Source organism: Canis lupus, chromosome 29 (assembly GCF_011100685.1).
Source record: "Canis lupus familiaris isolate Mischka breed German Shepherd chromosome 29, alternate assembly UU_Cfam_GSD_1.0, whole genome shotgun sequence".
NCBI lineage: Eukaryota > Metazoa > Chordata > Mammalia > Carnivora > Canidae > Canis > Canis lupus.
This window is the reverse complement of record NC_049250.1, coordinates 27,508,418-27,532,108: the sequence shown is the minus strand read 5'-3', so window position 1 is coordinate 27,532,108 and position 23,691 is coordinate 27,508,418. Positions and strand designations below refer to the sequence as shown.

General features: G+C 36.6%; 1 long non-coding RNA gene and 1 other non-coding gene across 2 annotated transcripts; both read right to left on the bottom strand.

Moving 5' to 3' along the window:
* Window positions 1-910: 910 nt before the first annotated feature.
* Window positions 911-21,788, bottom strand: LOC111093209. Its single transcript, XR_005380890.1, has 3 exons — window positions 21,662-21,788; window positions 11,744-11,891; window positions 911-1,212 (listed from the first exon to the last, which is right to left on the bottom strand). It is a non-coding gene; the product is annotated as an uncharacterized LOC111093209 (long non-coding RNA).
* LOC119866798 lies at window positions 5,465-5,567 on the bottom strand. The gene has a single exon (XR_005381309.1). It is a non-coding gene; the product is annotated as a U6 spliceosomal RNA (small nuclear RNA).
* Window positions 21,789-23,691: the final 1,903 nt, after the last annotated feature.

Sequence of the window (23,691 nt, the reverse complement as noted above, 5' to 3'; positions counted from 1 at the left end):
CTAGGGACATCATGCTGATTGGATATGATGTGCAACATGTAGTAAAGTACCTTTTAATTTTTCCTTCCATTGTCCTCCACCCATTTTGCCCATCTCCCCACCCACTCCTCTCTGGCAACTATCAGTTTGTTCTCTGTAGTTATAGGTCTGATTCTGCCTTAAAAAAAAAATTGAGTATAGTTGACACACAATGTTTTGTTAATTTCAAGTATACAACACAGTAATTCAAGAAATTTATACATTATACTATGCTGGCCAAAAGTGTAGCTACCATCTGCCACAGTATGACATTGTTAAAATATCATTGACTATATTCCCTATGCTGTGCCTTTTATTCCTGTGACTTTTTCATTCTGTAACTGGATGCCTGTATCTTCCACTCTCCTTCACCCATTTTGCCTAATCTTCCACCCACTCACCCCTCTGACAACCATCAGTTTGTTCTCTGTAGCTGTAGGTCTGATTCTGCTTTTTGTTTGTTTATGCATTTGTTCTTTTTTTAAAATTTAACTTATGGGTAAAATCATATGGTATTTGTTTTTCTCAATCTGACTTATTTTACCTAGCAAAATCCCCTTTCGGTCTATCCATGTTGCCACAAATTGCACAATCTTGTCCTTTTTATGGCTGTGTAATATTCCAGTGTGTGTGTGTGTGTGTGTGTGTGTGTGTGTGTACACACATAACATCTTCCTTTTTTTTTAAAGATTTTATTTATTTATTCATTAGAGACACACATACACACACACACACAGAGAGAGAGAGAGAGAGAGAGAGAGAGAGAGAGGCAGAGGGAGAAGCAGGCTCCGTGCAGGGAGCCCGATGTGGGACTCGATCCTGGGTCTCAAGGGTCACACCTCAGGCCAAAGGTGGCGCTAAACCGCTGAGCCACCCGGGCTGCCCCCTATAACATCTTCCTAATCCATTTGTCTATTGATGGACACTTGGGCTGCTTCCATATTTTAGCCATTGTAAATAACGCTGCAATAAACATAAGGGTGCATATATCTTTTTGGGTTAGTATTTTTGTTAGTTAAGTGTTTTTTATGCCTTAAGAAGATATGTAACAGTGACACTTGTGAGCCAGTAAGTGGAGATAAATTTTTCAGGAGACCATCATCTTAACGAAGCTTCTAGAAATCCAGTGTTCAGGAACACATTGAGATATTCTCTTTGAGTTGGAGAACAAGTTGCTGCTCAATCTTGTACCACCTATAAAGAAAAAAAAGGGCATATTTGATGGGCCTCCTTCTTTTTTAAAAAAATATTTATTTTATTTTTGAGAAAAAGAGAGAGCTAGAGAGCATGAGTGAATGAAGGCGCAGAAGGAAAGGGAGAGAGAGAATCTCAAGCAGACTCCCCAATGAGCATGGAGCCCGATGACCTCAAGATCACGATCAGAGCCAAAATCAAGAGTCAGATACTTAACCAACTGAAACGCTAGAGTACCTGATAGACCTCTTTCTTTTTATTTTTTTATTTTTTAAAGATTTATTTATTTATCCATGAGAGACACAGAGAGAGAGAGAGAGAGAGAGGCAGAGACATCGGCAGAGGGAGAAGTGGACTCCATGCAGGGAGCCCGACGTGGGACTTGATCCAGGGACTCCAGGATCACGCCCTGGGCGGAAGGCAGGTTCTAAACCGCTGAGCCACCCAGGCTGCCCCACCTCTTTCTTTTTATTTTTTAATTTTTTTACTCTTTCTTTTTAAATTGAAGTTTTAGATTTAGTTTTATAGAAGACATGAACAGATACTACAGAAAATTCCCTTATACTCTCTAACTCTCTATTCTCCACATCAATATCTTGCATTACTCTGGTACATTTGTTACAATTAATGAACCAATATTAATACATTATTATTAACTAAAGTCCATAATTTATTTGGAGTTTCTCAGTTTTAACTTAAAGTCCTTTTTCTGTTCCAGGGTCCCATCAAACATAACACATTAAATTTCATTGTCCCATTTCCTTAGGCTTCTCTTGATTGTGACAATTTCTCAGATTTTCCTTGTTTTTGATGATTTTGACAATTTTGAGGGAAACCGTTTAGATGTTTTGTATAATGTCCCTTAACTTGGATTTGTTTGATGATTTTCTCATAGTTAGACTGGGGTTAGGGGTTTTGGTGTGGAAGACCACAGAGGTAAAATGCTATTCTTATCACATCAATCATATCAAGGGTATACACCATCAACATGACTTAGCACTGTTGATGTTAATCTTGATCACCTGGCTGAGGTGTTATCAGATTTCTCCACTATAAAGTTACTCCTTTCTCCCCCTTTTGTTTCCCACCTATACTCTTTGAAAGGAATTTACTATCCATAGCCCATACTTAATGGGTGGGGAGTTAGGCTTCTTCTTGAGGATGAAATATCTACATGAATTATTTGGAATTGTTCTACACTGGAGGTTTGTTTATTCTCTCCCATTTATTTTTAAATTGTTAATTACACTACAGATTTATAGTTACTTATTCTATAGTTTGGATTCTAATCCAATTCTATTTTATTTATTTTGAAGCTTAGATTGTTGTGGCTTTGGCCATTGGGAGTTGTTTCATCTGGTTCCTGAGTTCCTTTGACATGCTATGTCAGGTCATCGTGGGGTGGTTTTTTGGTTTTGTTTTTGGAGTATGTCTTTACATTCCGGCCTTGGAAGATGCTCCAGCTTCATTCTGAGATTAATTTTGCTTAGAGCTGTATGTTTGACAATGTGCCTGCCCAACACCTATTAGTATTTTAGTTAAAAACTATAATAGCTACTCTGTGCTAAGTACTTTGTTATCATGCAGGGTGTAATGTTATCTATTTTTGTCTAATAAGTGGATAGTGATCATCCTCTTGGTCATCACTTATATATTTATGGTCCTTTGCTTTTTACAAAGCTTCTCCATCTCCCGTGTACCTTGGCTATTTTCTTAAAATGATGAAAATTCCTGTGATATGTATGTTGGAATTATGATTTCTATTTCATGGATAACAAATCTTATCTTGACTTTTCACAGATTTTTTTTAAAGGAGAAATTAAACTCTAGTGTGTTTTAATGAGTGCAGCCTCTGCTAAATGTATGCAGTCATTTGTTCAGATTCTCCCTCAAACAATTCTACAGAGTTTTCCTGATTATGGCAACATATGACCACAATGGATTTACGTTTTGTTCCTTTACACATTTATTTTCCACTCCCTTTCCCAATTTAAGCCATGAAAATAATAGAAAATTTCAGTTACATAAAACCTTGGCATATTTCAACTCACTTCAGAATGTAATAATGTAAATTGAAGAAAACTCTATGGAATATATTATAATTGCTCCACATCCCTTCTTGAGCATAAAATTTTCCAGGAAGTGAAATAAAATCCCCATATCACAATATGTAAAATATTTGATGTAAACTGAGAATGTGAATAAAATTGTGAGTTATGGCATCAAGTATGCTTTGACACAATTGTATGGACACTTTAAAGATTTTAGTGCAGTCCTCATCTTGCAAAATATAAACACATCACTTTATGGTGAACTAATGATGCTGCAATGATTTCTTTTCAAATGTCTTACTTTGTAAGGTATAAACTGAGCTTGATTTAATTTTATTATCTTTTTTTAGGGGAATATAGATCCTATAACTTTATGCATAGCTCATATATTTTTATAGGGTTATGTTTGATGGCCTTTGAAATTATTGATTATGATCCTTCTTTAATTAGAGAGAAAGCCTCCCTTTATCTACACTGCACTCTAGTGTTTGCTTGTGAACATCAAGAGAGAGCACTGAGGCATGAGTTTTGTGACTGTGACCTGCACAATTAGTAGTTTAAAAGAATCTTTAGGGGATATTCTGGGAAGAGGGCACAGCTCAACTCCTTAGGCCTCAGCTGAGCTGAGCTGTCCCATTGAGCTATGGATAACAGATGATCACAGTTAGACATTTTAATTGAACTGCTTTTGGCTTTCGTCAGGTTTTATGAGCAAAGGGTCTTACAATTCTCAGAAGTAAAAACTATGTTGTCACCATGTTGTCAGAATGCTGGAATTGAGTTTTACTCTCAAGTGGAAATATGTTTAAACTACAGTTAAGGTTGGTTTGTTTGTCACCTCAAATAGGTTCTTTTGGAGTCCATTGTGTTTTGGAGACTCTATTCATTTTCCCATGCTCATTATTGCTGGATTTAAGGTGAATGGCACCTGTATAAAAATCTACCACTTCATTACCACTACTCATTGTTACAGCAGGGATATGTGCCAGGTGGTTCTTCAAGCTATACAATTTTTGAAACGAAGCTGACACTTTATGCTTCAAACAATTTTCTACTGAAGAATCTGTGACACGTTTGTATTACATGTAGGAATTGCCAAACCTGGAGCTATCAGTCATCCCGTAGTTTGTCACATGTCAATAGATTACCCAGGTCACTGTGATGATAAACCTGGACTACAAATTCTACTTTATTTCCTACCTATCACATTTATGGTTTGTTCAGGAAACAATTAGACATTTTCCCCAGGATCTTATATACATTTTACAATATTTAAGTGACATATAGCAACAGCATTTAGTGTCAGTAGATTGCAGGAGATTAATCAGTTTGTGAAGGTAGCATCTAATCTATTTAAGGGGGATTTAACTCATCAAAATGTATTGATTGCCAACTATGTGTAATATACCTTCCATGAGGTAGAGGATATGAATGATCTCTGTTCACAAGGGGCCCAGAATCTTATTTAAAAAGGTATTAAATAATGATTCAGGGAGAGATTATTGGTACAATAATAATCGAAGTATGTCTATCTGAAGAGTATTTCCAAATGAGAATCAAAATGGTTTCATGGAGGAGAGAAAGTGCTATTTATAGAGTGTCAACTTTACATAGTTCTCATAAAAATGATATAATGCTGGTATGATCCCCATTTTATAAGAAAGAAAATAAGGCTCAGAGAAGCTAAGTACTTGCCTAATGTCATAGAATAATGACATATTTAAATGGGGGTCACCTCTAATTTCCAAACCTCTTCTTTTTTTTCAATGAATAATTATCAAGCTCCAAAATTAGAGATGCCAAACCAATGTATAAAACTACTATTATCATCTACTTTTTTTTTTACATATGAATAAAATGGTGGCTCAGAATGTGTGAGTGGCCTAGGTCATATTAAATAGACAACAAATGGTGGATCCAGGATTTGTACGTAGGTCCTTTTTAATCCTTTTATCATAGATACTTGTTTTCCTCTTCTTTTTTAAAAATTGTGGTATGGGGGTACCTGAGTGGTTGTTAGTCTGCCTCTGGCTCAGGTCATGATCCGCAGGGAGCCTGCTTCTCCCTCTGCCTATGTTTTTGCCTCTCTCTGTGTGTCTCTCATGAATAAACAAACAAAATCTTAAAAAAAATTTGTGCTATGAACATTTAACATGAAATCTATCCTCTTAACAATTTTTAAGGGCACAATATAGTATTTTTAAAATATGGAATGCTTCACAAATTTGTCTGATATCCTTGTGCAGGGGCCATGCTACTCTCTGTGCCATTCCAATTTTAGTATATGTGCTGCTAAAGGAGCACTACAGTATTGTTAACTACAGGCGCCGTGTTGTACAACAGATGCCTAAATCTTGTTCATCTTGTATAACTGAAATTTTATACCCATTGAGCAGTAACTCCCCATTCCCACTTTCCCCTTTCCCTTGTAATCACCATTCTACTCTCCATTTCCATGAGTTTGACTATTTTAGATACTTCATGTAAGTGGAATCATGCAGTTTTTGTCCTTCTGCAATTGGTTTTGTTCTCTAGCATAATGTCCTCCAGGTTTATCAATACTGTTGCATATATTAGGATTTTTCTTTCAAGTTGAATAATGTTCCATTTTATGTGTATACAACATTTTCTTTATCCATTCATCTATCAATGGGACATTTAGGTTATCTGCATGTGTTGGCTCTTAAATAATGCTACAATGAACATGGGAGTGTACATATCTCTTTGAGATCCTGATTTAAATTCTCTTGGATAAATACCCATAAGTGGGATTGCTGGATCAGATGATAATTCTATTTTTAATTTTTTGGGTAACTTCATAATGTTTTCCATAGCAGCTACATCATATTACATTTCCACCAATAATATATTATGGATAATTTTAAACACCCATTGTGGAGAGAAAAGTACATGGACCCATTATTCAGGCTTAACATTCATTTGCTCTCAGCCACACTTGTGTTCATTTGCACCACCTTTACTGTCTCTGCTCCCAGAATTCTTTTGAAATAAGTTTCTAGATATCATATTCCATCCATAAATATTTGAGTATGTGTCTCTAACAAAAAAAAAAAAACTTTTGTTAAATAATGTAGTCATAGTGCCATGTTCATACATAAAAATTCTGGTAATGTCTTTATATATCATCCAATATCCAGTTAGTATTTTTTCATACATGTTTTATTTGTTTGTTTGTTTAAAGATTTTATGTTGCTGGTTTGTTTGAATTGGCATTCCAACAGGCTGCATGCACTGCATTCTGTTGGGGGATCTCTTAAAAGATTTTTTATTTCATAGATTACCTTAATTTTTATTTTTTAATATTTACTTGAAGTTGGTTTGTTGAAGAAACTAATCCATCTTGTGAACTTTCTTACTTTTCTAGATACTGCTCATTGTATTCTCATTTAAAACTCAACACCCCCCCCCCCAAAAAAAAAACCAAAAAAACAATCCGGCTACTCCCCCAATCTGTTTCTCTGTTCTCCGTGTATTTCCTGTCCCATTGGTTAGATCAAGACTCTTGATCATATTTAGGCTATTCTTTTAGTGTGTGTGTGTGTGTGTGTGTGTGTGTGTGCAATATTACTTCTTAAGTGGTTTTGTAAATTTCTATCAAGAGATGAATGATGTCTAGTTGTCTTCTGCTGTGATGTTAGTTGCCATTAAGAATCATTTCCCAGGTTCTGAGTTTACTTGGGGGAGTGCAAAATAGTAATATTTCAATTATTTTATTACATCTTTATATACTAGCTGGAATATTTCTGTAGGGAGAATTTCTTTCTCATCAACTTTTTCAATATGCTGAGGTGCATTTTTTACTGGAAAAGTAAGTTATCTGTATGATTCTTTCCCTTTGTTTTCTAGTGTTTAGAATAATACATGGGTTTTCCCAGCACCCTCCAAAGGTCATCATCAACTTTTTCAAAATGATCATTGCAAATTCCTGGATTTTTAACAGATTTGGTTCATCCAAATCCACTGATGTTATTCCTTTTATTGGTGCTGCAAATGACTCATCTTTGAACAGTGGGATCTACTTCAAGATGGTTCATGAATTCTTTTGACATTATTTCAATAATTTTTGATAACTTCCTTGCTTTTTGGAATGGCAAAATATTCAGATTCATTTTACAAATTTCCTGCTCCTGACTTTTATATCTATCTGTTCTATTTTCTCTTATCACGTGATAATTTTATGTGATTGTAGCCTAATATTCCATTGTGTGTACATGTATATGCACATATACACACATATCCTGTCTTTCCTAGATAAATGATGATACAGTGTATATGTACATATTGCTTCTACAGCTTGCTGTTTTCATTTAACAGTGTATCCTGGAGATTACATATGAAAAAGTAATATTTTTTTTTACAGTTCTATAGTGTTCCATTGTAAGTATCTCAGAGTTAATCCAGTTCATTTTGTACTGATGAAAATTTAGGCTGTTTCTGGCTTTTTACCACTTTAAATTTTATAATAAATAGCCATGTATATACATATTTTTACATTTTATTATTTTATCTTTGAGATAGATTCTTAGAGAAGAGGTAAGCATAAATAATACGTAATTTTGCTAAATAGTGCCAAATTGGCTTCCACAGCATTTGTAACATTTTGCATTCTTTTTAGTGATGTATATGTATTTATTGCCCCTTGGCCTTTCCAACCGAGTATTGGGCAAGCTCTTGCTTTTCTGTCAAATTGATAAATAAGATAAATATATCTGTGTGACATTAATTTATATTTCTCTTAATTATGAGCCTCGCATGTTTGAGAGTACTAAACATATTAAGATCATTATATTTTCTTTTTTAGAAGCTATCTGTTCATATCTCTAGACTTGTTTTAAATAGCATTGTTGACCTTTTAATTTTGCTTATGAAATTGTACTTCTCATGCATTTTTAACCATGTCAAATTTATTATTCTCCTTACTGCTTTAAGATTTTGAATCTGAGGAGACTTTTCTTCACTTCTAGTTATAGAGAAATTTACGAATGTTTGTACTTGTGTAATTTCACTTTTTGACAGTTACATTTCTTTTTTTTGGGGGGGGATTTTCATCAGTTTGGGGTGTAAAGAATAAATTCCATATTTATTATTTTTCTTATTACTGTGCAGTTATTTTGCACCATTTAAAATGCCCATATTTCCCACTTGATTTGTGAGTCCGCTTTCTTTGAATACTCCAAGAAACTGTGTGTGTTTCTTGATTCTTTACTCTTTTTTGGTGATCTACTTGGCTAGTCAAATGCCAATACCACACTGTTTTAATTACAGAGGCCTTAGAAAATGTTTCTATCTGGTTGGGTTAGCAACTCCCTTTCCTCACTATTGCTCTTCCTTTTCAAGTGAATCTAGATCTTTAAACTTTGAATTCAAATTTTTTTCACAAGATCCTACTTCCTTTAGTAGGATGTCACAAAAACAGAATATTTAGATTCTTCTAGAAAGGAAAATAAGTAAGTTTGTGAAAGAATTTGGTGGCAAAACAAGGTCAAATATAATTTAATTTTTAGTTTCTGTTTTAATTAAAAGGATAAGAAGAAACAAGCATAATGAGTTCATTTAGCCTTTTCCCCTTCTATAGGTCCCCTTAGAGAAGTGATGTATTATCCTAAATTAGCAGTCAACATTTCCATAATATGGATCACTTAATTAGCTCTGATAGAATACAGAGAGATGCTTTGTGTTTGAAAACACTTAAAGAATTAAGATTTATTGGTAATAACACACTTCTAATACTTGGTGGTAAAGCTCTCATACTTAGACCTTTTTTTATAAGGTCCAAGGCATGGTGACATGGTTGCTATATTGGAAAGTATTGGTGTGTGTGCATGTGTGCGTGTGTGTGTTGTGTATGTGGACACACTCTTCAGTAGAATACAGTGGGATTCAATGTTCATATTGTTAGTTTAAAAAAAATCCCGTGTTATTTCTTAACATGGTAATGTGAAAGGAGAAAACAATAATTATAAGGTGTGTAGATCCCAAAGCCTGACAGTTTTAGCTGCAAAGAACTTTGCTAAGGGAACTATTTGAGCAAAATATTGAGTTTTTCAGATTGAAATTTACTGTCATAGGTGATCCTGTTTTCAAAAGCTTAATTGTACTTCAGTGAAATATCTGATTGATATAACTATTTTTGTAATAAGTGGGAGGAAGCATCCTTGCAGTTTAAAAAATTACAAATGACTACAGCACTTGATGAGAAAAAAAAATTACATCTCCTATTATTTTGGGATTTAATGGTGAAACACAGAACGGAGTAATAATGTTGGCATTTACCAAATTCTTTATGATACCAAAAACTGATTTGTTTTGTTTTTTAAAGTAGGCTCTGGGGCGCTTTGGTGATTCAGTTGGTTAAGCTTCTGACTCTTGATTTTGGCTCAGGTCATGATCTAGGCTCATCAGATCAAGCCCTGTATTGGGGTCCACACTCAGCATGGAATCTGCTTGAGATTTCTCTCTCTCTGCCTCTCCCCCCTACTGATGGTCTCTCTCTTTCTATAATAAATAAATAAATAGATAAATTCTTTAAAACAACAACAACAACAAAGGAGGCTCCATGCCCAATGCAGGGCTCAAACTCACAACCCTGAGATGAAGAGTTGCATGTTCTATTGACTGAGCCAGCCAGGTTCTCCTGAAAACTGATTATTAAGTGCTCTTACCTGTCCTTACCATGTGCCAAGCACTGGTAATGACACTATGGGTATATGTCAAAGTGAGCTGTGGAGAGAGGGAGAGACAGGTAACAAATGAGCACAATGTGGTGATGCAGGGGAAGTGCAGCATAAGTAGAGGTGAGCTGTGCTTGGTGATATGAAGATCTCAGAGTGAATGCCTGACTTGAAACTTCTAAAGCATTTACTTTTAAAATTCCTTGCACTTAAGAGGCATCGTTAACTTTAATCATCTGGTGCAGTTCTAGCATGACTTTTATTTTTTTTAAATTGTGAGATTATTTTCTTTTTTCTCAAAGTGACACTCATTTCTTTTTTAAAACCTGTTATTGTAACACTAGCAGGTAATGCCTTTTCTTTCCAAAGTAACTCATCTACCTCTGCCCAATCTACTCCCTTTCTTCTCTTTCCTATTTCAGTTAACAGAGTCACCATTTATGACATGGTCTAAACAAGACAATTCAGATTGAACCTACAGCGATTCCTCCTCTGCCTCCTATATTCAAAGGTCTTGAAATCTTGCTAAGTTTCTCTGAAGAATTTGTTCAATATGTCCTCTGCTTTTCAACTCCTGTTTTAGACTCTTAACTTTCATCTGTGTTATTACAATCCATTGAACTGTTCACCCTATTTTCACTGTCTTCAAAATTATCAATTTAAATTGTAGTTGGGGTCAGATCATTCCACAGCCTGAAATATTTTGTAGTGGTTCCAGTAATGTCCTTCAAAATCTGGCAGTCTCCAGCCACTTAACTATATACTTCATGACGACTTCCACTTACCTTTTGCTGCATTCCCAATCTTAGCACTATGGTTCTGCTTTGCCTGAATGACTTTGCTATTCACTAAACATGCTGTGTATCTTCAGCTCATCATGACTTTTTTTTTTTTTTAAAGATTTTATTTATTTATTCACGAGAGACACAGAGAGAGGGAGAGGCAAAGACTTAGGCAGAGAGAGAAGCAGGCTCCATGCAGGGAGCCCAATGTGGGACTCGATCCTGGGACTCGCCCCAGGCCGAAGGCAGGCACTAAACCGCTGAGCCACCTAGGGATCCCCTCCCTCATCATGACTTTTAAACATTCTCTTTTATGCCTGAAATATCACTTTCTCATAATTCTGCTCCTTAAATGGCTCTTCTTTAGGTCAAACTAAAAGATTTTCCCTATTATTCTCTACTCCCCTTCCTGACTGCCCTCCACCTTCCACATATAAGTTAGAATATAAATCTTTATGTGCTCATAGTACTCTGTACATACACATGTCATATTTGTTACACTGGATTATGATTTATGGTATAGATCTAGCTCTCTGTGAAGACTGAGAGAAAGACTGTGGCACACACACACACATTTAAAGATGTAGATATATTATGGTTACTTTGCACTTTGTACTTAGCCACAGTGCTCAGGACATAGTAAGGGCTTAATGGAATGTTTTAAAATGAACCTTAATCTTGTTGGCTACAGGAAAATATTAAGCAAGGGCCACATCATTCATGGTTCCAATGGGAAACAGAGGCATACATGAGTGAAAGTCTAATGAGAATTTAATGAAAAGACTATTTACAAAGTATAGATAAACCAGTTTGGGTTTAGAACTCAGGTACTAGTGAGAGGACCACCATGGTCCTGAAGGAACAAGAGGAAGAACTAGCATTGTTAACAGAGTCTAGTGAAAGCTGGAGATGTGGAGGGATCTCCAGTGGTAGTTGCAAAGGAATATGACCCCTGCTAGAACTATGGCCCCCAAAGAGTGTGGCAGTAAAGGAAGATATTTCTGACCTGTCTTCTCTCAGTCTCAGACTTCCTGTTGGCGCCTCATATTGGCTGGATCCGACCAGAAGTCAGAGGGCAGGAGAGCTCAGGTGATGGAGAGGGGATGGGTCAGTCCGTAGAGATACAAAAAAGCAGAGCCAGGAGGTTTAGAGAGCTGAATGGGTGGTACAATTAAAAAATAACCAGACAAATAAATTGTTCAAAACTTAATATTAAATGAATGGGTACCAATCAGTCTATGAACAAGATGTTTATAATACAGACTTTCAGAAACTAAGTTGCCTTTGAACATATACCATGATTGAAGTCTCTGAATATTTTCCTTATCTGTGTCTTGATGACAACAGCGACAACAAAAATGACAATAGCAATAATAAAAATGACCACTTACTATGCACAGATATTGAGCTAAATACTTCATGTATTTTTTTGTTTGTTCCTCTTAACAGTCCCCAATAATTGACAAATGTGGAATTGTTACAGAAATCAAGTCATTTGCAAGAAGTGTAACTAGTTAGTGGTAGAGTTGACTCCAAAGCCTTTTAATTTTTAAACTATGCTGGTGTAGGGAGACACAGTATTTGGTTTCCATACAAAGCCATAGCATCCCCTAATAGAATTGTGCAAAGTAAAATTGTCCCCAGAGGCAAACTGCATGAAATTGTGGTGAATAGTGTCTGCAAAAAAGACCCAGGAAGAACGCTGCTATTTTTGACTTACATACAAAGCTAGGTTATTTTACTTTCAATGAGGAAAAAGAAAGATAAAAATGCTAATCAAATCTACTGAAGCATTGGGTTACCTGGGAGGGTTTTAATTAGAAAATCTCAGTGCATATGCCTAATGAAACGATAGTACTATAATTGAATATAGAGACCTGTTGGTAATTAAATGATAATGTAGAATAAATCCTTCTCTTAACAGGTTTAATTCTCTTTTACATTATGCATTAGTGAAGCAACATCCCAAATATATTAGTACGTAGCATATATAGGATACTTTCCCTACTTTAACCACTGAAAACTGAAGTACGATAGAACTGTGGGCTTCCTTTCCTTTTTCCTTACTCATGAGTTGGAACTAGGTAGGTTGTGTTTTGTCTTATTGATAAGAATAATCGAAGCAAAAGCAGATGAATTTGCACTAATTACTTCAGCTCCTGCGGATACGTGTTTTGTTTTCATAGAGGAAATGAGGCTTCACAGAGTCAGGACTGGTCCATGCAGGTCCCTGCTTCGTCGGGGTCCCTTTGGCGGAGCGGAGGCATTGAGAGAATGGAGAGAAGCTAGAGATGGTAGGTCACTCACGCAGAACTCGGGGCAGCTTTGCGACAACCAAAACACCAAACACAGGAGCCCTACGTCACTGGGCAGGGCTCTACACCATGCCTACATCTCTGCCTTGTTTCTGGTCCTGAGCAGCCTACTAATCCAAGGTCTGGGTTAATCTTTTTTTTATAATAAACTTCTGAGTCATTGGCACTTTCAGTTCTTGGGGGAGCTGGAAGAAACTTAGATTTACTGCTTAATTATTTTTCCAGGAAGTAAAAAGCATGGATCATTGCATAGGATGGCTGCCAGCCAGCCAAACAGATGTTTTGCTCAGCTTCTGAATTTTACAGGGGGACATTTTGAGACTCACGCTATTTGTTTGCAGTCCAGTCTATGCTTTTCCACTTAGCTTCTTATTATTTTGTTAATAGTGTGTTTACTTCCATGTTTTATTAGAAAACTGATAGATCGATAATCCTTAGATATATTGGTGCCTAAATTGTGAGAGATGTTGGATTTATTAATTTCAATATCTAGTTTCTGTTCTTTTAAAAAAATAATTTAAAGGAAAAAAAGACTTTTGTTTAAAGGGTATGATTTTACTTTTTATTCTCAGTATAATGCCCTATTAATTGCTTTGGTATGAAAAGCTCTGGTGAAGTTCATTACAACTGGCACATTTTAAAGAAGAAGATGAATAACTCAAATATTCTGGACTTACGAATGTACCATTTCTTGATCTGTGCCTCTGTCAAATAATTTTCATTTAATATTCTTTTATATTCTTCTTTCCATTCTGGGGTGGCATAGATACCATGTCTTATGTCTCCTTAGGTGACTATTACCTGAATTTCTAATTAAACATCTTTCCTGGGGCATCTGGGTGGCTCAGTCCATTAGGCATCTGCCTTTGGCTTAGGCCCTGATCCTAGCATCCTGGGATGGAGTCTGGCATTGGGCTCCCTGCTCTCTGGGGAGCCTACTTCTCCCTCTGCCTCTGCCTCTCTCTCTCTCTGTCTCTCCTGAGTAGATAAATAAAATCTTAAAAAAAAAAAAAGAAAAGAAAAAAAGAAACATCTTTCCTTTTACAAGGATTTGTTTGGAATGCTAGAAGCTGGAACAGGGGAATGGCAGCTCATTTCCTACCACTTGTCATCCTTCCTTATCCTGTCGGTGTGAGTAATCCCATCTCTTCATCTTTCTTTAGCATTTGGTTCCCTAATCATTTTGTAGTCTAGTCTAGTTGGATCCTCACGTAGCAAGAAGAGAACCATTTCAACATTTAGGTCATTTTCATTTAAACTAAAACTTAGACATATTGCTACGTTTTCAAAATGGGCTCTTGTACCCAACAGACTATTTGAACTGCATTGTAATTTCAGCCATGCAGGGGACCACATTTGGAAGCGGTGGAGGAGAGAGTTATCACTATGACAAACGACCAGAAAAATAAACTATGGTGTATGGTACATCCTGCGGGAAGATGCTGTAAAACATGGGGCATTTTACTAAGAAGATACATTGCTACATGACTGTATCTACAACATCCTGAAGTTGCTTTTAAAGGGAAAATAAATCAATTTCTTCTTAAAGTGAAAATAAACCATTTAAAAGATTTTTCCTCTTTTAGGATAACAGACTTCTGGATATTTGGGGAGAAATCTAGAAACTCTGTTCCAGTATATTAATAATTCAGTAACTAATTAGTTCATTCATTTCCTATCAGGATATTTTGGTTTCATGAAGACCATGAAGATGGAAAAGCCAAATCTCCTTATGCCTCTGCACCAAAGTTACTTTTATTTTGTTAATATACTTTTTTATTGGAGTTCGATTTGCCAACATGCAGCATAACACCCAATGCCCATCTCGTCAAATGCTGTTAGCTTACTTTTAAAATAAATTTTTTTTTTTTTTTTTTTTAGGGAAGAAGAGACCTTTCAGGACACCTCTGTACTGAATTTTCTTTTGTGCTCTTTCATCCGGAATACTGATGTTACTGAAGTATTGACTTGAATTGGAGGTCATCTTAGAAGGCACATTGGGACTTTGCAATTTCTTCTATTTCAACCATTCAAAAGTGAAATATGGCTGTATGGTGCAGTTCTAGGGTATCATGTTTGGAGGTTTGAGGGATAATCTTGTATCAAAAGGGCGTTGGTGGAACTGTTGGGGCTCCAATGGCCTTTTATAGGTGGTGCTTGCTGCCATGCCAGGCTCAGGAACTCAGGAGCCATTTCGGGAGCTGTGTCACCAGAATGGAAAGGGGATATGCTGCTAGACATCATTATCTGGCCTGATTTATTTATTTATTTATTTATTTATTTATTTATTTATTTAATTTTTTAATTTATTTTATCTGGCCTGATTTAAAACTGGTCTCTATGTTGACGTATCTGAGTGCTTTCTCATCCCATGGTGTCCATTTCTCACTTTTGCTTCTGTTTAAAGGTGTGTTAAGTAATAAGGTTGTATTGTTGAGACATTTGGGGACATTTTAAGAAAAAAAAATTGATTTGTCCTTGATCTCTTCTAAGTATTCAAAATTTCTGAGAGAAGTAGGTTAAATTGTTCTAAGGAGGTAAACCGTGCTCCTTCATTTGTTGTGTTAGGAACAGGTAATGTCTGCAGATCGTGCTGAATTAACAAGACACTGCCCTTCTACGAAGGAATACAGTAGCTGGTTAGTCATGCACAACTGCTTCCTTAATTTACCTTTTTAAAGCAGGAAAAGCAGAAAAGATCTAATGTATTTAAAACCACAAGAGGGTTGGAGGGAGTGAGAATGTAATTTCCCCAGTTGCTGTTTGGCCATTCCTAATCATGAAAATTGCCAGAAAATCCTTAATGGGCACTAGCGGTTTGGAACTTTGAGTTTCACATGCCTCGCAAGACTGAGCTTGCCTCAGCTGAGTCTTGGACTGGGCATGCCTAAGCAGGCTTCCCAGTGATTTTAATGACAACACACGCTCTGTGATGTTTTGAAAAGAAAATGGCCCTTGAGATTGGAAGAATCAGCTGTAGTGGGGAATGACAGAGCACTAAAACCACGTCTGGTTGTCTAAGACACACTTTAGAATCAATTCCCTGTACCATGATTTACCACAGGTAGGAAAGACTCCATCCGAACAATGGTGGTGACACCTGGCAGTTATCTGGCTTCTACAATCTGATGAGGTCATGGTCCAAGTCAGGACTTTATAGTGGAGTGACTGCACTAGCCAATCAAAATGGATATTTAATATGAGCTGGGCAAGTCTTGTGCATGCTGTATATTCCAAGATATGTCTTCTGAATAATCAGATGACTTAAGTTTCTATAAGAACTTTTTGACAATGGTGACTTTAAGCCTGCTTTAAAAAAGATTTTGTTCTCCAAAATGATTATTTGACATCAGAAATTTGTCTGAATTTTTTTTTTTTTTTTAGCATTCTAGCCCTTTGAATGCTATTATGCTTCTCCTTATTTGTTCTTCCCTTAGATCTTAGTTTTAACTACACTTTCCACTCTAAAGAAGCAAACTGGCAAGTTTCCTCTGCTTGCACTTATTATGAATAATCCTTAACATTGAATAGGGTTTTTTTGGTAATATGTCTTTTACATAATAATTATGTGCAGATTAGTGTTATCTTTTGAAACAGCAACTTTAAATGTGAAATGAATATAAAAGAAGAGAGCTTAAGAACAACACATTAGAGGAGGTTTTTTATAGCAATAATAAAATATTGTAAATCAAAGTAACAGTTTATTAATATTAATGGGAAATCAGCTGTCAGAGTCAGATCTTTGTTGCAGTGACCCTGAAACCAGATAAGCAGATCAACAATAGCCTGGAGCTCTGGTTCTGAGCCTGTGTACGCTCAAACAGATTCATTCCTTGGTCTGCCCTATTTCTTCTCTGTTTCACAGAGGAGCTGACTCCTGTAATCTGTACTTTTCAGATCAGAGAACAGGAGGGAAAAAAAAAAAAGTCAAGGTATGTTTTCTCATCTGTCTCTGCCTTCAGTGGCTTCTTTGGCAGTAGCTGAGTCTCCTGCCTGGTTCCGGTTCCCATCAAGTATTCTGGCCCTTAGGCTCCAGTAACAGGCCCTCTTCCCTTTGTCCCTCTAGCCCAGTGGTGCTTAGTGTTTGCAGCTTCCTGCTATTGCCAGTTCCTGGATTTGCTTCCCCAACTCCTACTTGACTTCTCAGTAATTCTAACGCTTTGCAATCAATTCCCTGCATTAAATATCCTTGTGTTTTGAATACCTTGTATTGTCTTCTGTTTTCCTGGTTTGACCTTGACTGCTAGACTAGGCAGGGAATAAGATAAAGGGAAGTTTGGTTGTAGGATTCAAATATTTCATGTTAGCTCTTTCTAGTGAAAACACGGGGCTTAAGAAATACTGTAGCATGTTCAGATTCATTCTGCTTAACTCAGGGTAACTAGAAAACACTGAAATCTTTAAAAATCTTTCTGAAATGTCTCTTTCTTTTCTCCTGCATTAATATATAAGACTGAATTTTGTTTACTCTTTTTTGATGCTTTAGATTCTTATAATGTTTCTCAGGCTATCTAGGACCTAGATATTAACATAGAATCCATAGGTAGTTGGACTAAATAGAATTCATCTTCAGTTTGCAACTTTGAAGCAGTTTTGAAAAACCAGCTTTTTATCAACCTTGTGTATGTGTGTGTTTGTGTATGTGTCTGTTACTTCAAGAAAATATGTCTTATAAAATATATCTAGTCTTTTGATATTTACAAATATTAAATCAAGTACGCTGAGCATTTTATCTTAAGTAGAGCAGCAATACCAGGTCAGCAAGGTTTTTTTATGAGCAAAATTTATTTTTGGATGGCCAAAAACTAGGTCACTGAAAAAGATAGGCTTCAGAAAATTCATTCAGTAGTTCACTGCTTTTTAAATATTTAATGATTACCCGCTATGAGCTAGGCGTTGGAGACACAGTGGTAAACATGACAGATAGTATTCATCTCAGTAAACTTAAGATCTTGTGGAGAAGGCAGACATCCATAGGCAAGCACAATAATGTTCAGAAAGTTATGGGCATGCAGAGCAAGGGAACTTGACCTGGTCCAGATGTTTAAGAAGGTAAAGAAGGGATCAGAAAAAGAAAGATAATGAAGGGGTGCCTGGGTGGCTCAGTCGGTTAAGTATCCAACTCTTGATTTCAGCTCAGGTCATGATCTTGGGATCATGAGATCAAGCCCTGTGTTGGGCTCCAAGCTAAGTGTGGAGCCTATTTGAGATTTTCTCCCTCTCTCCTTCTCCCTCTGCCTCCCTCCCCAAATCCATCTTTCCCCCCACCCCTGCCTCAAAAAAAAAAAAAAAAAAAAAAGATAATGAAGACCAAAATTGACTTAAGTTATCAGGTAAGATCCAACTACCCACTTATTCATCCAGTCACTTCAACAAGCATCTGTAAGGTCTCAGGAAGGTAATAACAATGAACAAGGCTCAGCTGCCAGTAGGACTCAAAATGTCAATAAAACCATAAAAGGATGATCTGATAGGTGCACCAAAAGTGGGGTAATGAGTTGGGGTTTATGCCACACCAATAAACTCCTGACAAAAAGGGACTTCTCTGTGGTCCCAAAACAGTCTATACTACTATTGTAACAGTACTATTTGGCCTAAGAAATTTCATTGAAAATGAGCTATATAATATACATACAATGGAATATTATTCGGCCTTAAAAGAAAAAAGGAACTATACGACAACCAAATGCCAAATGTGACAACATGGATGAACCTGGAGGACATTATGCTAAGTGGAATAAGTCAGTCACAGAAGGACAAACATGGAACGATTCCACTTATATGAAGTCTCTAAAATGATGAAACCATAGAAACAGAAAGTAGAATGGTGATTGCCAGGGCCTGGGGAAGAGGGAAATGGGAAGTTACAGTTCAAAAGACATAAAATTTCAGTTAGGAAAGAAGTTCTAAAGATCTGCTGTACAACACTGTCCTGTTGCAGACACTACTCTATCACGTACTTGGCATTTGTTACGAGTGTAGATCTTGTTATATACCACAATTAAAAAAAAGGACAATTTCATTGAGACCATTTTTATTTTACTGATGAAAAAAAAAATGAGGATCAAAGGTGTCAAAAGACTTATCTAAAGTCACTGAACTTGTAAGTGGCAGAGAATCAACAGTACAACAGTGTAGTTAGGAGTCAGTGTGGTCTCCAGCATGTTCCCTAAGCTTCTGGGGTTGTTATGAAGATTAAAACAGAAAATACTTAAATTACTTAACACAGTGTGTGGCATGGACAGCTTCATTAATATTAACTCATACTAGCTAGCTGTCCAGTCTCTAAAGGCTCTATAGATACATTTCATTTGAACCCAAAGACAGTGCTAGGAAAGGGAAGGTGGGTGTCATCATTTTCATTTCAGAGAAAAAGAAACAGATATTAGTGATTTTCCCTAAAATACACATCAGGGATTGAGCCATGATGGAACCAGGGATTTAATGTCCTTCACCTTAAATGTTTCCTCTCTTAAGCAATGAAGCTGCTTCTTATTGCACTATAAGCAGTTATAAAAATCTATACTTTACTAGACTGAATTAGACTTGTTCTCTACAGGATTGTCTCTCTTACCAGGGAGTTTTCTCTCTGAAGCCAGAGATGAGGTTTTATTTATCAGGGGTGTTCTTATAATGCCTATACAGAGCCATAGATATAATAGGTATTCCACAAATACTTGCTGAATCAAATGAAGAAGCAGACAGAGGCAGGCATATATTTGGGTGATACAAAGGAAGTTGCTCCCCTAAGTTTCTGATCAAGTACCCTTCAATTGGCTATGGCCAACTAATGTGTACTAAGAAGCCCTAACTCCTGTCTTTGAGTAATACCCCAAATCCTGGGCAAATTGGGTTCCCTCTAGAAGGTGCTAGGCCCCCTGTGAGCTTGTGGGAGTAGTTCCTTTAAGATTCTTTGGGTTTTGTTTGGTTTTGTTTCTTTTGACTTTACTCTTCTGTGGCTCTGTGTGCTCCTCACATTGAGTCTGGAAGTCTGGGAGGGGGAGTCTGTGGCCTGGATATCAAATTTTCCTTTGTGTTCATTTAGAAGCAGTCATTCTATGATGCCACACTATTTCTACTTTCCCATTCCTGGACCTGTGCACTCATCCTCATTTGTAGGGCGGCCCCTGCTTCTTTGTGGAGTGGGAGGCAGATGTTGCCAAGACCCAAGCTCCAGACTTCTTTCTTTCCCTTGCTCTTAAGTGCTGCCGGTGCTTGGACACATGGAATGCTCTCTGGCTCTGCCCACCCATGAATGAGATCACTAATCAGGACTAACCAGGAGATGATTGTCCTGGAAACAGAAGGTGTTCCTGTAGTCACTAGTGCAAAAATCATGGACCTCAAGCACTGTTATGATTACACAGCCCCTTTTCATTGTGATATAAATAACATTCAATTATGGAAGCCACATGTTACGCTTTGATGGAGCCACTTGTGAAAAGTCAGCAAAGGTAACATCTGTACAAATATTCAATGGGGAAAAAAAAAAAAAACAAAAAAAAAAACAAAAAAAACCAAATATTCAATGGGGCCCTTAACCCGAAGCTTAGATTAATGGCTGTAGGAGATCATATATATGGTAAGTTTATATTTCAGTCATACACCACTAAATTATAATGGGTAGCTAGCAAAAGATATTCTGGATTTCCTTTGAAGTTTGAGAGATGGGGAGAGAGTGAGAGAATGTGTGTGGGTGTATACGTATATGTGTATATTTGTACGTATGTGTGCAACTAGATGTTTTCATAGCAGTGAATTTGGTATTGGCATGTCTGCAAATCTGCCACATTTTAACTCCCTGAGCCAGCAAAGCAATTTCTGGTAATATTACTTTCCCAGTAATACAAAACTTTCAAATGAGTCATATCTAGATTGTAATAAAATATAGAAACCATGAAATATTTCAGCCTTAAAAACAAAATCCAAAGAAAATGAGTCTAATTATTAGCAATGTATTGCAATAAATGAAGAGACTATTTCATGTGTATGGAAATAGAGATGTTTACTGTGTGTTAGGGAAATAAGAGAAATCTGTTTCCTTTCAGATGTTTCATTCCATTTGATAAATGATATCAGAATGGCCTGGTAGCAATAGCATTTGCATATTGACAACCCTTGCTAATGCTGCCTTAATTTAGCTGTCACGCATAATCACATATTCGAATGACTTCTTTGACTAGACCTATTTCTGAGAACATAATTATAGTATATTTTATTTGTGGTAATTACTGCATTCTTTGAGAGCATCTTACATAGTCTATCCTTTGACTTGTTTAGTTTTAAGACATCCTTTTTCATGATTCCTCTTGGAAAATGACTGAACTAGGGCTTTTGTCCAAATGCAAAAAGGGCTTCCAGTTGATAAAAATTACTGAATCCGACCATGCAAGCGGCAGTCTGTAAGATGGCAAGCTTACTGCCCTTGCTCATTTTGCCTTCTGTTCCTCTTTATTGTGGTTCAGATGACACTGATGACTTGTGAACCATTCATTATAAGGACATTCATGGATTCTATGGAAAAATGAATTTTAAAAAATTCTAGAAGAGGAAACAGTGTAGTGACTCCCTTCTGAAATCTCTCCGGAGTCTTTCTGTTTCAGTCTTACCTCTTGATGGAGCGTGACCCTGGAGAGCTCATAATCACAGGTTATAGTGCCAATCAAGGAAGAATGAAGAATGATATGAGTAAGCCAAAAGTTCTTTTTTCCCCTCAGTTTGGCAGATGGAAACCCCTAATAAAGAAGAATAAAGGATTAATAAAAGACAAGACTATGGTAACAGTACCCAAATGTTTTAAGAGTATTTTGCATAGGATTCTTTTTAAAAACACCCTTGCTTTTTCAACCCCCCACTGTCTTCCATGTTTGGTATCTTTCTGGCTCCTGAGTAGAATTCTAGCTTAGTTCAAATGGACTGCCTGTCTGTGAATCGTAGACACCCCAGCCCTTCCCATACCACCTCCTACCTCCCAGTGCCTCATTGTTTTTATTCATTCCAGCTTGATTTATTTTTGCCACCTGGTTCCTGTCTCTGGGATCACTTGTCACAGCTCATGCCTAAGCACATTTTGCTAGTGTGGTGTTGTGGAAAGACCATGAGCTTTGGGATTTGAAATCCCAGCAACTAGTTCCTGGCTGCGTAAGCTCTTTCTGTGTCAGTTTCACTAAATATAAAAAGAGAATATTAATACTTTCCTATTAGGATAAAAGTGAAGAATTCACAAGTTAACCATATACAGTGTTTATTACAGTGGCTGGTACCTAGCACATGCTCAACGCCTATATACTTCTTTCTCCTGACATCCACTCGCAGAGACATGTCTGCTTCCCCTTGCACTGGACAAGTCCACTGCCTTTCCAGGCACTGGACACCTGTTTCTGGCCAATTTGACTCTTTCCCTTTCCTGGCCTTCTCCCTAATGACTGTGGGTTTGTGGGTCATGACATTGTGACAAGGATGACCAGTGCTGCAACCTCCTATCCACACCCTTCATGTTGTCTTGTCCTCCATACTTCTTCCCAACACCTGTCTTCCTGTCACGGGTAAACTACCTGTTAACAGTTATCAATTACACATCTGTTATCATTGTTAGCAGAAACACTAAAGGAGGAGAGGAAAGAATCAATAAAGATATAAGCTGGGGTTTCTTGGGATCCACTAAATAAGTTAAATCTTCAAAAATGGCATCATCTTAAATTTAACACCACCACCATTTTAACTTTGTACCTTATACTCTTTATTTCCCTATTTATAAGAGTTGGTACTAATGATACTTTTCTCTTTTGTTTCACCACACCAGGAAATCAGTTGTCATCAATTTCTTTTAATTTGAAGAATCCATTGCCGAAACTTTCTGAGTTTTCTTCTATGGACATACTTTCACTAATTTTGTCAAAATCTGTAATTTAAACTCTGCTTCTGTTTTAAATAGGTAATTTGGACTTTTTCCTACTTAATAGCTGAGTGATTATCACCAAAGAATGGCCATGGTCAAGTTTTCTGCCAGTATCATTCATGTTTTATCTTTTTTTTTTTTTTCCATGTTCTATCTTTTATCAGGGATTTTAACTTTTGTAGCTCTCAGTTTTGAAGATTCTAAGAGGTATAGAAGCTCCGGGTGTTGGAAACAAGCTTAACATTCTTAAATAATTGAAATGATATTCTTGTCAAGTGGTCACTTGGCCCAGCTTGAACAATCCCAGTTAGTATAATAATTGAATCTCAAGGCATCAACCCACTCCATATTTAGACAACTTTGACTATTAGAAAGCCAAGCCAGACTGTATTACCCATTTTCTTCTTCCTTAATCTCAAATTTGTCTCTCGGATTCATGTGGAGCAAAGCTGGTTTCTCTACTTCTAAACTCCTTAAGCATTAGAAGGCAGGTGTATTGTTCCCCATATACTCTTCCCACACCCAACATTCCTTAATGGGATAAATATATCCATTCACTCCAGTCACTCATAAAACAAATGTTTTTTAATACATAAGCTTATCACGTTTGCCATAAAGTTAGGAATTTTTCTTTCTTTGCAGTAATGCCACAGAAATGATAGTCATCAAAGTCATCTCCAATAGATGTCATATGTTAAAAACAAACTACAACAAAAGAGAGTGTTTTAACAAATGTTATGT